Consider the following 15623-nt stretch of genomic DNA (forward strand, 5'->3'; position numbering starts at 1 on the left):
TTTAAAAAGGAGAATCAATATGTATATTGAAGTCCTTTAGTATGAGGGCAGGGGTTGGGGAGGAGAGAAAAATTGGGAACCAGGTACCAAACTCATTGAGAAAGGAAAGGGAGTGACCTGGGGATCAAGATAAGCATCTTTCCATCTTTATTTTTTGATTCCATAGGACCTGGCACAGTGCTAAAGATGTAGTTATTTCAAGGACCTATGATTTCATTGCTTTGGCTCCCACCTCAACTAACATAGATTACAACTCCTCTTTTTCCCTGAGTCTTTATAAATTGCTAAAGCTAGAAAAGAAGCCATTGCCTACTGACCAGCCCTCTGTCTATGACCTTCTCCACACTTATTTAAGCAGGTTCTCATGAAACAAAAATAGAGTCAATTACTAGGTCTGTACTTGAAGCCTTTCCAGCTTCCTAGGACCTGTCAAAGTTTACTCTCCTTTGGCATTGCCCAAGTGTAAACTATTCTATTACTGAGGTTATGGAGAAACACTTTATTGAATGATGGGTCATGTGATGAGCATTTTAACAATGCCATTTTTAAAAGCTAATTTAACTTATCTCAGTATTTTATTCTATATATCTTAGCAAATCTTACCACTTATTTTTATAATGAGCATGTTGGGAAGGAAGGAAAATAGTTTGGGGTCAGTTTCTCCCCAGCTCAACCGAGATAATGGGCAAATAATAGAAGTAATGGGGTGTTAATACATTTGAGTGGAAAAAATGTGTCTCCTCTCTACAAAGTGTGTGGGTGTGTGGGTGTGTGTAGGGGGAGTTTTCTCTACTGAACTGAAAGGGAGCTTGGCACTTGTTTGAATATTGGCCATACTCCTGGTGACTTTTTTTTTTTAAGTGAGGCAATTGGGGTTAAGTGACTTGCCCAGGGTCACACAGCTAGTAAGTGTTAAGTGTCTGAGGCAGGATTTGAACTCAGGTACTCCTGACTCCAGGGCTGGTGCTCTATCCACTGCGCCATCTAGCTGCCCCTACTGGTGACTTTTAAACAGCTAAGTTGGCCAACTCTGGAACAGAGGACAGGAAGCAGTTTCAAGGACCATAACTGTTGACAGCAGAGAAGAAAGGCAAGTCTAGATTTAAGAGATGACTAGTTCAAGCAGTTGAGTCAAGCTGTGAAAAGGAACAAACAAAAGGGGCTCATCCAGTAGAGATGCTACACACAGGGGAGAGCAATGAAAAGACATAGTGCCTTTTTAGTATTAGAAAGGTGACTTTCCTTGGTCACATGCATTCATTTCATGTGTACCATAATATCAGTACATTCTAAATTTATTAGCACACTTCCGATGGATGCTTATGTATATTTGTGGGAGAGCATCCCCATCTATAAAAGGAATTATGTTTATCTATTATTCTTAACTATATCATCTTTTTAAAAGCTCATGCTTTAAGCTAATTGTGTCTACCGGCTTACTATTAAAGGTAAGCTGACTGGCGAAGTCTTATGCACTATAAACAGTGTTGCTGCAACTTTCAGAGTATGGTCCTACAAAACATCCTTGAATCTTGGAATAGTGCCTTCCTTGAGGATCCAATCTGGAAAGCTGTGGTACTTGTTTTTTCCTCCACTTAGATTATTGCAACATCCTCCCTGAGCAGATTCCATTTTCTTCACCACTACTGTTAAAGTTGTATTCTCTGCTTTCCATTTTGGACACGATCTTTAAAACTCAACATTAGCTTCCCATTATTCAGTATATCAAATGAAAAAAAAAAAACTTAACTGTGCACTTGCACTTGCAAGATGTGTTTTACCTTACCTCTCTATCTTCCACCCCAAAATCTGTGATCATAGTAAGTACTTAATGAAGGTTAGTTGAATTGAATGCAAATTGATGATACTCTGGATGGATGCATGTTTCATATCTTATATGTGCTAGTTTATTCCCTCCACTGGACTCCAACACATCTAATAAAAGTCTTTTTCATTTTGTAATCCTAGTCCCAACTCTACAGTAAGTACCATATGCTTAAATGCCAACCTTCTTTCTCTAGTTCCAAATTTGCCACAATCCAAATAGCTCCTGAAATCCTAGCTTCTCTTATGAAGTCTTTCTACAGTAATCAAAGAAATGATATCTTCTGCTCCCCTCCCCCACATAATATCAATCTACCACCACCAAAATAAAACATTTCTGTAGCATTTTAAAATTTACACTATACTTTTCTCACAAGATACAGATAAAGTAGTTGAAATAAGACAATTCTCTAAAAGAGGTGTAGCATAAAGAAAGTTGAAATTGGAGTCAGGAGACCTGAGTTCAAATTCAGACTCTGATACTAGCTATTTCACATACTAGCTGCATCATCTAGCTGCTTCTGGAGATAATACCTGCCCCCACCTACTTGTTAGAGTTGTTGTGAAGAAAGTGCTTTTCAAACCTTAAAAAACTATAGAAATGTGGGTTATTTCTGTCTATATTTCACTTAAGAGGAAACTGGAAAGGGGCAGCTAGGTGGCGCAGTGGGTAGAGCACCGGTCCTGGAGTCAGGAGTACCTGAGTACAAATCCGGCCTCAGACACTTAACACTTAGAGCTGTGTGACCCTGGGCAAGTCACTTAATCCCAACTGCCTCACTTAAAAAAAAAAAAAAAAAAAAAAAAAAAAGGAAACTGGAGCTCTGAGAGGTTGAGTGACCTAGCTACATTTTGGGTTAAGTTGTCTGAGTTAGCATACAAACATCCAATCAAGTATCAGAGATGCATGGAATTCCTAAATGAATCTTCTTTGACCCCATCCCAATTATGTGATTATTTTGTCTTCTTCAACTAAAGTATATTTAAATATAGTTATATAAGAAGAAGCATAAAAGACATATTTGACAAGAAAAAGGTGGGCTGATCATGTTGCATAGGCTGATGATAATTGATAGCCTCAGTGATACTCTAGTCTCCATAAAAAGAACTGGAGAAAGGTAGCTATCACTTTGGATTCTCGGTGGAAGATTTCTGGAAGTATATAGACAAGAATCACAGTCCTATGTATTTCTTCTTCCCCTCTCCAGTTTTGTCAGAAGATCATCAAGATATAACAGAACCACTTCTAGCCCTTATCTAATTGGACTCCCTCTAGGAATTCTGATGATGATAAGCTTCAGAGTGGACAATTAAATCATCTCTCCTTATGTGAAGGTAAGAAGTTTATCCTTGTTTAGTCCTTTTTCATTGTTCATTTGTATTTCCTTTTTTATTTTTCTCTTCATTCCTATGTTTGAAATGAAAAATGTCCCCTCAGTTCTGGTCTTTTCATAAAGAATGTCTACAAGTCTTACATGTAATTAAAAATCCACTTTTTCCCCTGTAGCATTATACTCAATTTTGTGGGTAAAGTTATTCTTGGCTCTAAAGCCTATATCCTTTGCCTTCTGGAATATCATACTCCAGGTTCTCTGCTCCCTTATGATGGTAACTATTAAATTATGTGTGAGCCTGACTATGTCAGTGTTTAAATTCTTTCTAGCTGCTTGCTGCATTTCTTCTTTTACCTGAGAACTCTGGATTTTGGCTATGATGTTCCAGGGAGTTTTCATTTTGGGCTTTCTTTCATGGTAAGATTATGGTAAATTTTATTTCTACTCTGCCTTCTAATTCTAAGAGATCTGGTGGTTTTTGTCTTTTGTTCTTGAAAAGGACAAAAGTGACGTCACTATATTGGGGTCAAGGCACAATGTGCCTGACTGTGGCTGATCAGACCAATATGAGCTCAGAAAGTTCTACCACTGGTCAGGTACATATGTGGTTTTCTTTTAAGAGTTCTTGAAATAGGATGTCTAGGCTTCTATTTTCAGTTTTATTGTTTAGAAAGTCCAATGATTCCTATTTTCTCCTTGTTCTGTTTTCTAAGTCAATTGTTTTTGCTATATGATACTTTACATTTTCTTTTATTTTTTGGCCTTTTGACTTTGTCTTAATATTCCTTGTTGCCTTGTGGAGTTATTGGCTTCTATTTCATCTATTCTGATTTTCAAGGAGTTTGTGGCTTGGGCAAGAGGTTAGCCTATCAAATACACAATTTATATAAGTACAACTACACAATACTCTTTACACAAATAACAGGAATAAATAATTGAAAAGATATTCTGTTCTTAGACAATAAGCTTTTATTAAGTGGCACTGTGTTAAATGCTGGGGATACAAAGAAAGATAAAAGATAGTCACTGCTCTCAGGGAACTTACAGCCTAAAAGGAGAATCAACTAGGTATAAAGAAGATAAATTGGAGATATTCAAAAGAAGGAAGGCACTAACATTAAGGAGATAGGAAGTGCCTTCTTGTAGAAGGTAGGATTTTAGGTGATATTCGAAGGAATCCAGGAGGTTTGCTTAAGAGCAAGAGAGTTCCAAGCATGGAGGATAGCCAATAAATATGCTCACAGTAAGGAGTGTTTTGTGTGACCAAGAGCAACTAGACTACAGAGTACACGGGAGTGAGTTAGGTGTAAGGAGAATGCTAGGTATGAGGGGGCTAGGTTATAAATGGTTTTGAATGCCAAACAGAGGATTTTATACTTGATACTAGAGGTGATAGGGAACCACTGGAGTTTAATGAATGGAGGTGGGAGGTGATATGATCAGACCTGTGTTTTAGGAAAAACACTTTGACAATTGAGTAGAGGATAAACTTTAATGGGAAGAGACTTGTAGCAGGGACAACAACTAGCAGGCTATTGCAATAATACAGGCATGAGGTAATAAATGCTTACACCAAGATAGTGGTAGCATGAGAGGGGAGAATGGGTATATAAAAGAAATGTTACAAAGGTAAAATCAAAAGAATTTGGCAAGAAAATGTAGATGGGTGAGTGAAGGAGAATGAGAAGTCAAAGAAGACACTCAAGTTTCAAGCCTACGTAACTGGGAGGATTGTGGTAACCTAAATAGTAACAGGGAAGTTGGTGATAAAGGGGGAAGGGTTAAGGAAGAAAAATAATGAGTGCAGTTGTGGACATATTTAGTCTAAGATGTCTATGACTAAGATAGTAGAGTATAGGCTGAATTCCCTCAACATTCTCCTCTAAACAACTTTAAAATAATGCAAGTCAAATTTTGGAGTACCATAGTCAACAAAGGTCATAGGGAGACAACTTAAATGATCAGCCGGAGAGTTCTATGGTGCTGGGATGGGAATCAGCTCCGAGCTTGGCCGCCTCACCAGCCAGGAGCCTTGTAGGCACTTGCAATAGTGGCAACAGTAGCAGCAGCTTGTGGAGCTCTCAACCCAGATACAGTAAGGGGGTTGGACAACCGGTCAGAAAGAGATTACAGGGCATCCTTTACTAGAACTGGGTACAGCTGGCACTGATTGGCAACTCCATTGCCAATCAACATTTCTGGGTCATGATTCCAACAGGGAGACAAGCACTTGTAGTCAGTTACAAGGGAGCAGGACCCTTTACTAACACTGGGTAGAGTTAGCACTGATTGGCACCTCTATTACCCATGAACAGTTCTGCGTAGCAGTTCCAGACAATAAAAATTGACAATAAAAAGCTACTATTCTGTCATGAAACACCAAGACATAAACTCAGAAGAAGACAACAATGTGAAAACAGCTATTACTATTAGGGCAATTCCACATACTAGCTGCATCATCTAGCTGCTTCTGGAGATAATACCTGCCCCACTTTCCTAGCTGTGAGACCCTGGGCAAGTCACTTAACCCTCACTGCTCCACCAAAAAAAAAAAAAAGACTTGTATGAACTGCTGAAGTGGAGGGACAACCAGATGAACAATCTATGTAATAACGATAATGTCAGAAAAAGAAACTTTGAAAAATTTCAGAACTCTGATTTACACAAAGACCAACCATGATTCCAGAAAACTCATGGTATGATGATACTTTAACAACCAGCTCTCTGAAGGAAAAAAAACAAAACTCTGAATACACTTTAAATTTTAATATGCATCATTAACATTTTCCCTATCACTTTCTTAAGTGTAGGTAATCACATCAATAAATCAAGTCCTGATTTATAGCATTTGCCAGTTTACAAGGTTTAAATGCTCATGCTGATAAGTTCTGGGGAGCTGATTTGAGCTGGCTCCTGCAATGGAACATTGTATGCATCTCTCCACAGTGAGGTGATGGGAATCAGGGTACAGATTGAGATATATATTTTAAGGACAATGGGGAATTTATTTTGCTTCTCTATTCACATTCATTACATTTTTCCCCTCAAGGTATGAGAAGTAGGCCGGAGAAAAAATAGATTTTTGTTAATTGAAAAGAAATGAAATTAAATAAAATGTTAATACCTGTGGCTAACTGATTAAGTTTCTATATTTCTACAAATATGTTTGAATTTCACACATATAACATTAGAGCAAAGACCTAGGCTCAGTTATCACTTTTTAAAAAAATTAGTTCAAGAAACTTTTTTATGTACCTGCTGTGCTCTATGGTCTGGGGGAAAACCACAAAGATTATATAGGATTCAGTCTTTGCCCACATGGAACTTAAATTACAAATATCTATCATTATAAAGTAAAGGTCACAGGCTAAAAATAATTACCCATCATGTAAGAAACACAGTATGTGATTGATTTCCATGCTTCCAATTAGCTGGAATATTTTTCTCTATTACATTTTTATGTGTCTGCAGTATATATCATCCTTAATTCACAGTGGTGTTGTGGGGCTCTAAGATAAAGTATGTAAAGTGTTTTGCAAATTTTAAAGTGTTATAAAAGTTGTCATGAGGGTATGCATGAGGATAGTTAGCTGGCTCAGTGGATAGAATGCTGGACCTAATGTCAGAAAGACCTGGGTTCAAATCTGACCTCAGATACTTATTAGCTTTGTGGCCCTGGGCAAGTCACTTAACCTCTGTGCCTTAATCTACTGGAGAAGGAAATGTAAAACTACTCCATTATCATTGCCAAGAAAACCCCATGAAATGTACTGGTGTGCTATCATCTACAGGTCATGAGAAGTGAGACATGACTAAATGACTCAACAACAGAAATTTAACATTAATTACTGACAGATTAATCTTTTAAGTAGTTTGCAAAATATCATTTAAAAGTTGTAGCTCAGATTAAATCTTTTTTTTTTTTTTTTTGGTGAGGCAATTGGGGTTAAGTGACTTGCCCAGAGTCACACAGCTAGTAAGTGTTAAGTGTCTAAGGTCGGATTTGAACTCAGGTACTCCTGAATCCAGGGCCGGTGCTCTATCCACTGTGCCATCTAGCTGCCCCTCAGATTCAATCTTATAAGAGATAAAAGCAACTTATAAAATTACTGAATTCTAGGGTTATTTTTTATTTTCATTTCCAGAATTTAAAATTACTAACTTGATGACTAACTAAAATGATTAACTTGAACCTGAATTTAAAAAATAATAATAATCTAAAGACCTGGAGAGAACTCCTCTGTTTAGTTCCAACTCAGAGTTCCAACTGAATTATAACACCTCTGCACATCACTGTTTCTAACTCCCAAGCTGCCAGGCTTTTAAATAACAGCAGCACAAAAACATGGCCATAATGCTACCTATTTCCATTGTTAAATTATTTATGCATTTATTATATTTTACATGGGCTGTTGAACCTGGAGGCACTTCTGCAGGGCTAGGTCATCTCCAGAAACACAGTATAAAGAATCAGCTCAACTGCATTATGGGCTGGCAAACACAGTTGTATGTGATATTGCTCATTAATATTACATAATTACTGCGTTTGAAATATTCTTTAGGTAGTGATAACTTTTTTGTGTACAGTCCTAAAGCTTCAAGGCAATTCACTTCATTAAGAGGTTGTTTAACATTAAAGGTACATCAATAAATAGTACCTTAATGCAATAGTGGAATCATACCTATGATGACTTTGCCAAATGAAGCTATTACGATGCATAATGTATTTTACACAAGATATAAATGGTTTACTAAGTTTATAAAATCATGCTCCAGCATTACAAAGACTGATTTGTGATAAGATTTGCAGCATGGCAGAAGTTTTCAGGAAAGTATTAATTTCACATAAACCACTGGGTGATTCCATGAATCCCTCCTGACATCCAACAAAACTTTTGTGATCTTTTAAAACTTTTACAAGGAAAACTTTTTAATAAATTCAACTTAAGATTTATTACTCAGGACTTATATAAGGCAGCATCATATAATTGAAAGTGCTGGACTTAGAGTGAAAAAGCTATGTGCTATTTACTGTTATGGATTAGTATGAAATTTATTAGTGGGCATTACCTGTTCTGCTAATGCTAATTAGTGGACCTGTACTTTAGGATTGGAGTGGGGAGAGATTTGAGGCAGGCATACTCACCAGCAGGCCTATTGCAACAATCAAGGTGTGAGGTGGTGAGGTCCTGCACATGGAATGGTCACAGTGTCAGAGGAGAAGTAGGGAAGCATCCAAGAGATGTTGCAAAGGTTGAAACCATTAGGCCATGGCAACAGCTTGGATACAGGAGGTGAGAGATAGTGAGGAATCCAGGATGACTTCTAGGTTGCTACCCTGAGGGACTAGAAGAATGGCAGTGCCCTCAACAGAAAAGGTAGAAGAGAGATGTTTTGAGGTGAAAGATCAGGTGTTCTGTTTTAGATATGTTCTGTTTAAGATATCAAGTGGGCATCTAGTTCAAAATACCTGGAAAGTAGTTGAAGATGTAAGACTGGAAATCAGCAGAGAAGTCAGGCCAAGATAGACAAATTTTAGAATCATCAGCAGAGATGGCAATTAAATCCATGGGAGCCGATGAGATCACCAAAGGAAGTGGTATAGAAGGAGAATGGAAGAGGGCCCTGGACAGAACTTTGAGGGAAACCTAGAGTTAGAGGGCATGATCTGGAATAGGATCCAGCAAAGGAGACTAACAAGAAATGGCCAGATAGGTAGGAAGAGAATAAGGAGGAGAACTGAGAGAATAGTAGAAAGAAAGTATCAAGAAGAGGGTGGTCAACACTGTCAAAAAAAGCCAAGGAGAATGAAGATTAAGAAAAGGCCTTTATATTTAGCAAAAAAGAGATCACTTTGGATAGAACGGTCTCAGTGGAATAATGAGTTTAGAAGCTAGATTGTATGAGATTAAAAAGAGAATGAGAGGAGAGAAAGTGGAAGGTCCTGTTGTAGACAGTCTTTTTGAGGAGTTTAGCCACAAAGAGCAAAAAAGATGTAGGACAATCATTGATGGGGATAGAAGGATCAAGTGACGATTTTTTTGAGGATGGGAAGACATGAGTATATTTGTAGTCAATAGGGAAGGAATCAGTGGAGACAAAGAGACTAAAAATAAGGGATGACAGCAGGGGCAATCTGTTGGAGGAGATGAGATAGGCTGGGATCACTTGAGCAGGTAGAGGGATTAGTTTTGTGAAAAATAAGGAGTAAAGCCATCTCATGACCATGATGGGCCAACCATTCTGCCTCTCCTTTTTCACAAATATTTCTAGTCCTTTTCAGAAAGAAAGATGTCTCTGTCAGTACTATAACTCAGAACCTAACGATTACCAATAGCGTGAAGTCTGAGCAATGGCCTTCTAACAGCTCTTCCTCCTCTCACTTGCCCTTCAACCAGTCTTTCATAAAGTTGCTAACATGATCTTTTTTACTCAGAGACCTAATAATATCATTCCTTTGTTCAACAATCAGCACTGGCTAACTCCCTGATGTCCACCAACCAAAGTTTGAGCCTCTTTGCCTGGCATTTATGGCCCTTCTCCTACACACACTCTGTGCTTCAGACAAACTGCACTAATCTTTGTTTCCTGAAAGTGCCTTACACATTCTGGCCTCTGGGCTTTTGCTTACACTCTTTCCTATGTGTGCAAGGTCTTCCCTCCTCCTTTTCACCCATATTTTAAAGTCCTTCTCAAGTGACACTTCCACAAAGCCTTTCTTATCCCTCCAAAGGATATTCCCTTCCTCTAACCCTAACACCACTTTGTACTTCCCTAAATTACTAATATAATAGTATCAATTAACATTTCAATAGTGCTTTAAGGTTTATAAACTGGTTTTCTGGCCACAGCCCAGTGAAGTAAGCAATAAAAGTATTATCATGCACATTTTTCAGTTAAAAAAAAAAACAACTCTAAGAGGTAAAGTGATTTACATAACTAAGGAATGTCCACTGCCACATCTGAACCCAGGTCTTCTCATTCCAAATCCAGTGCTCTCTACCCATTATGCCAAAGGTCTGTATAGTTGGAGTTAGAGCCCTTTGCGGGGTCATGGTGTGATCTTAAGGAGTGTGGGATCAACCAAGAAGATGGATTGCAGCATTCCACACTCTCCATGGTAGCTAATCATGGGCCTTGTGTCCAACACAACATTTACCTTATCCCACAAGCTCCCCTACTGCAGCCCCACTCTCCACTATGCAAGCTCCCAATATCTCCCTCTCTGAACCAGGTGTGAACCCCTCAAGGAAGTTATAACCTAATCACCTGCTACTTACATACATACAGCAGCAGCTGCACAGATGCCATTGGGAAACCGCCCCACCCCAATGCCAGCAAATCCATCCCTTTAAACCAAGATTACTTAGTGACTATGACAGGTGCCCTTGTGCGGGTGGGCTATGCACTCTGGGGCAGTGAGTCATAAGTCACAGAGCATAAGTAAGAATGGAAAGATTGTGACTAATTGCAGATTTCATTTCATCATCTTTTCCCCCAAACCCACACCTCTTCCAAACTTCTATCAAAGACACTGACATCTTTCCATTCATCCATATTCACAACTCTCCATTCTTCCTCTCCCCACATATCTAGTAAATTGGCAAATCTTTTAATTCTTTTAATTTCAATATCTCACTCATATCCCCTTCTCATTACCCACATATATACCATTCTAATTCATGTCCTCATCACCTCTTTCCTGGACTAGTGAAATAGCCTATTAATTGGTTGGTTATCCTGCCTCAAGTTTCTTTCCCTTCTCCAATCCATGCTCCTACTCAATAAATTCTACTAAGTCCCTACTGACTCTAGAATCAAATATTATTTCATAGCTTTTTAAAATGTCTATTTTTGTGAAAATTTTGTAATGTATAAAATTATTAGTACAACTGTACATGCATATGCTTTATAAATAAGAAATTTATGTTTGTGTATACACATATACATGTATTATATAATGGGGCAGCTAAGTGGTGCTGTAGAGAGAGTACCGGGTCTGGAGTCAGGAAGACCTGAGCTCAAATTTAGCCACAGACACTTTCTAGCTATGTGGCCCTGGGCAAGTCACTTAACCCTGTTTGCCTTATTTTCCTCATCTGTAAAATAAGCTGGAGGACATGGTAAACTATATTTGCCATGAAAACTCCAAATAGAGTCAGTCAGATACAACTGAAACAACTAATAACAACAAGAAAAATTATGTATGTACATATATATGTTGTATATATGTATATATATTTGTATGTGTGTATGTATGTTTGTATATATGTATATAAAGGTTGCATGCTCAAAAATTTCTTACTGGTGGGGTACATGAAAGTTTGGGGACCACTATACTATGCCATGCTTATTTTGTACTATTGTTATTTGTGAATGGGTCATTCTATACTCCAAACAGCTGAGGGCTTTCTGGGTTTTTTAACATCACATATATACCAGGATTCAACCTGTGCTACTATTTATTATCTGTCACTAGTCTTGTAAGAGAAAGAAAAACTCCAAGAAATGGAATATGCATTTGTTTCTTCTTTTTAAAAATCTAGGGCAATAAAAATTCATATTTATAAAATGCTTTAAATTTTCTTAAGGCTATCCTTAACAAAGTCCAGTAAGATAGGAAGGGCAAGTATTATTTCCTCCATTTTATAGATTGTTAGCTTCATAAGACCAGTGATATCTCAATTCAATTCAGTTCAATTCAATTCTATTTTATAGGTATTTACTAAGCAAGTTCTTGCTTATTATGTGCAAAACATCTAGCACTAGGCGTTTGGGGTTTGGTTTTTTTTTTTTTTGAAACCCACCTGAGATTTCATTGGTATAAGGCACTTCCAGTGAGAAAATTTCCTCTAGCAATGCTGACCAAAACATGCCTGTACCATTTATAATTTTAGAGAGTTCACTGAGAGGTTAAGTGAATTGTCTTGGGTTACATTGTTGTTATGCTATAGAAATGGGGATCAAGCCTAGGACTTCTAGACTTCTTGGAGGTCTTCTCACTACCCTGACTTTCAGGCAATGGAATTCAAAGACAAAAAGTAAACAGTTCCCACATTAAAGGAGCTTACATTCTACTATCTAGAATTTGGATATGGGGGGGAGGAGGTGGGGGAAGCAGCTAGGTGGTGCAGTGGATAAAGCACTGGCCCTGGATTCAAGAAGACCTGAATTCAAATCCTGCCACAGACACTTGACACATATTAGCTGTGTGACCCTGGGCAAGTCACTTAACCCTCATTGACCCACCAAAAAGAAAAAAGGAATTTCATTGCAAAAAAATAAATAAATAGAATTTGGATATCCCCAAAACCTGGCATAGTGCTCTGTACACAGTGGGTTCTTAATAAGCTTAATTGTATTGGTTAAACTAAATCCATGAAATGACAGTAATTATACTTCACAGGAATATGATAATGTAAGTGCTCTGTAAGCTTTAAAGCATTTTGCTAAGGGAAATTTATTGCTCTGGACTTAAAAAATGTTTCATTGATATTATTAATTTCATATTACTGTCATTTCCAAATGACTCCCCCTCCTTTAAAAAAAAGAATTCTCCTTTGTAACAAATTTTAGCAAAGAAAATCTCATAATAGCCATATTTGACAATGTGCAGCAAGCCTATAGGCCATACCTATAGTCATTCTGAAAGTATGATGCACCATCTGCCAAAAAATGGGAGATGTGCTTCACTCTCAGGCCTGGATGTAAAGACTGGTTACACCACGCCAGTGAAAGTCTTGAAGTCTTTCTTTCTTTCCTTCCTTCTTTCCTTCCTTCTTTCTTTCTTTCTTTCTTTCTTTCTTTCTTTCTTTCTTTCTTTCTTTCTTTCTTTCTTTCTTTCGGCGAGGCAATTGGGGTTAAGTGACTTGTCCAGGGTCACACAACTAGTAAGTGTTAAGTGTCTGAGGCTGGATTTGAACTCAGGTCCTCCTGACTCCAGGGCTGGTGCTCTATCCACTGCACCACCTAGCTGCCCTGTCTTGAAGCCTTTCCATGTTGTTTTCTTTGACATGATTGTGGTCATTGTACAAACTGTTCTGGTTGCACTTACTTAATCCTGTGTCAGTTCAAACAAGTCTACACTTTTTCTAAATTCCTTGCCATGTCTTCACTATGCTTTCTCACCATATTTTTCATCCTCCCCTCTAGAACATTGGAATCTACTCCCTTGCCCCCCCCCCCAGCTCTGATAATTGAGCTTTCATTTTATTCTGACAGCAATGAGACCCCCAGGCTTTTTCCCAGTGGCCCTAGATCCTACTTCCCCACCTTTCCAGCACTCCTTTGACATTTTGTCTTCCCCTTTTAGAAAGCAAACTGCCAGCTATTGGGTGGACCCCAAATGGTGGATTTAGGGAGGAGGACATGAACAAGAGTCTCATGGGGTAAGAAAAATGTGGATGAACTTTTGTCTTTTAACTTTGGGGGGAGTACTAACATTAATCAGATCATGGAACCATTGAAGCTTTAAAGTATGAGAATGTAAAGTTAATGACAATCTAAAAGATAGCTAAGCTATAAACAAGAGTCAAATTGAGATCACTACCCAAAGGCTACAAATGCACTTTCAAAGATAGCCTTATACTAGATGCTAAGTTTACAGTCTTCTAAAGACAGAGAGGATCACTTGCAAATTACCTTGTAAGAATTACAAATCTCTAGATAAAAATCTCTAGATAGGTTGAATTGCTGAAAAAGGCTACAAAATGGTGAAGGACCAAGAATCAGGAAATGAGTTCTAGGTTTAAGTCTGCTATTAACTCATTGTGTGATCTAAGTCTCAGAGACTGTTTCTTCATCTATAAAATGAAAAGGTTGTATTAAATGAACACTTGGCAATTCATGGAATATAAGAAGCCCTTTATTTCTAATAAGCTCTGGCCATAGGACTTTAAGCCAATATTTTGTTAATCTTTAAAGCAATTTTCTTCAGGGGATAGGGAAAGATTATTTCCTCAACTTTATATACATGTATACAGATAGATACAGATTCAGATACATATATATATACACAAACATATATATATATATATATATATATACACACATACATATACATAGGTATCATGATGTCTTTAGAGTTATAGAAGATACTACCAAGCCGAAGGCTTTGGGACACCATTAATCATAGGCATTGGTCTAGGTATTTCATAGAAATATAACACTTAGCATCAAAAGAGATGTGGGAGGACATCTGGTCCAAGATATATCCTTTACAACATCATCCTGACTATGGTCATCTATGCACCACTTGAAAACCCAAGTGAAGCAGAATCTCTTGAGGTAGCCCCATTCTACTTTGGAAAAGTTCTAATTTAGGATTTCTTAAACTTTTTTGTGTCATGGACCCTTTTGGTCCTCTTCTAGAGCTATTGACCTCTTTCAAAAGAATATATTTAAAAGCATAAAATAAAAATAAAGGAATAATCATATTGAAAAGTTATAAAAATCTATTAAAAAACAAGTTCACAGACCCCAGATTACCAGTCCAAACATTAGGATATAAGCTTCTTGGGGGTATAAACTACTTTTGCTTTTTATTTGTATCCACAGTGTTTTAGCACATTTAGTAAATATGTATTGATTGACTGATGGCTCTAACTACTTTGCTATGTTTATCTCTATTCTGTTAACTACCTGTGTGACTTTGGGCAAGCCACTTAGTTTTCTTTTTTTTTTTTTTAGTGAGGCAATTGGGGTTAAGTGACTTGCCCAGGGTCACACAGCTAGTGTTAAGTGTCTGAGGCAGGATTTGAACTCAGGTACTCCTGACTCCAGGGCCGGTGCTCTATCCACTGCGCCACCTAGTTGCCCACCACTTAGTTTTCTAAGGCCTCAGTTTCCTCAGTTACAAAATAAATGTTGACCAGAAGACTTCTGAGATTACTTTCTGTTCTATCTATATGATTCCTAGATTCTATGATTCTCTTTTGTCCACTAGTTATTTTCATATGTGTCACAATCTCCTAGTGCTAAATTCTAAATTCTAGTTCCAATGTTCATTCTATTATAACACATTGCCTTTAAGAAAGGGTTAAATATCAAAAACTATGGCACAACATTAGAGGTCTCCCTCCTGAATTCATCCCAGAATTTAATCCTGGGGGGGTTAAATGATGAGGGAAGAGTATGTATGGAGGAACCAATAAACAAAGGAAACCAGACCCTTTCCTTAAGGTGACATAAGGATGCTGGGGTCTGGCTGCAGCAGTTGCTATCTGGCATTTTGTCTTTCAGGATATGCTGAAGTCTAATGTTTTCTACAATGCTGATACCATAAAAAGACTGGAGTATTTTTGCCTACTCTCTTCAGCGGAGTGATGTGAAGGGAAATATAAAAGGCAGAATACTTGTGTAATGATTAGTCTACTTTGCAGCTTAGAAACAAACCCTTTCTGAAATTTTTACTTTAGGGAACAGAACTTAAACTTGTCACCACTATTGTTAAATAAATGCTAGGTG

At 37.7% G+C, this 15623-nt stretch overlaps 1 protein-coding gene across 4 annotated transcripts in view; it reads left to right on the forward strand.

The window, feature by feature from the left end:
- Positions 1-3040: 3040 nt before the first annotated feature.
- Positions 3041-15623, forward strand: part of CPEB4 (cytoplasmic polyadenylation element binding protein 4) — a 100806-nt gene continuing 88223 nt past the window's right edge. For 3 of the 4 annotated variants that reach the window (XM_043989900.1, XM_043989899.1, XM_043989897.1), the window contains exon 1: positions 3041-3159. The gene's annotated coding sequence lies outside the window, so the exon portion shown is untranslated. The remainder of the gene's footprint in view (positions 3160-15623) is intronic. The other variant, XM_043989901.1, reaches the window with a different exon arrangement.

The sequence above is a fragment of the Dromiciops gliroides genome, chromosome 2, assembly GCF_019393635.1.
Source record: "Dromiciops gliroides isolate mDroGli1 chromosome 2, mDroGli1.pri, whole genome shotgun sequence".
Lineage (NCBI taxonomy): Eukaryota > Metazoa > Chordata > Mammalia > Microbiotheria > Microbiotheriidae > Dromiciops > Dromiciops gliroides.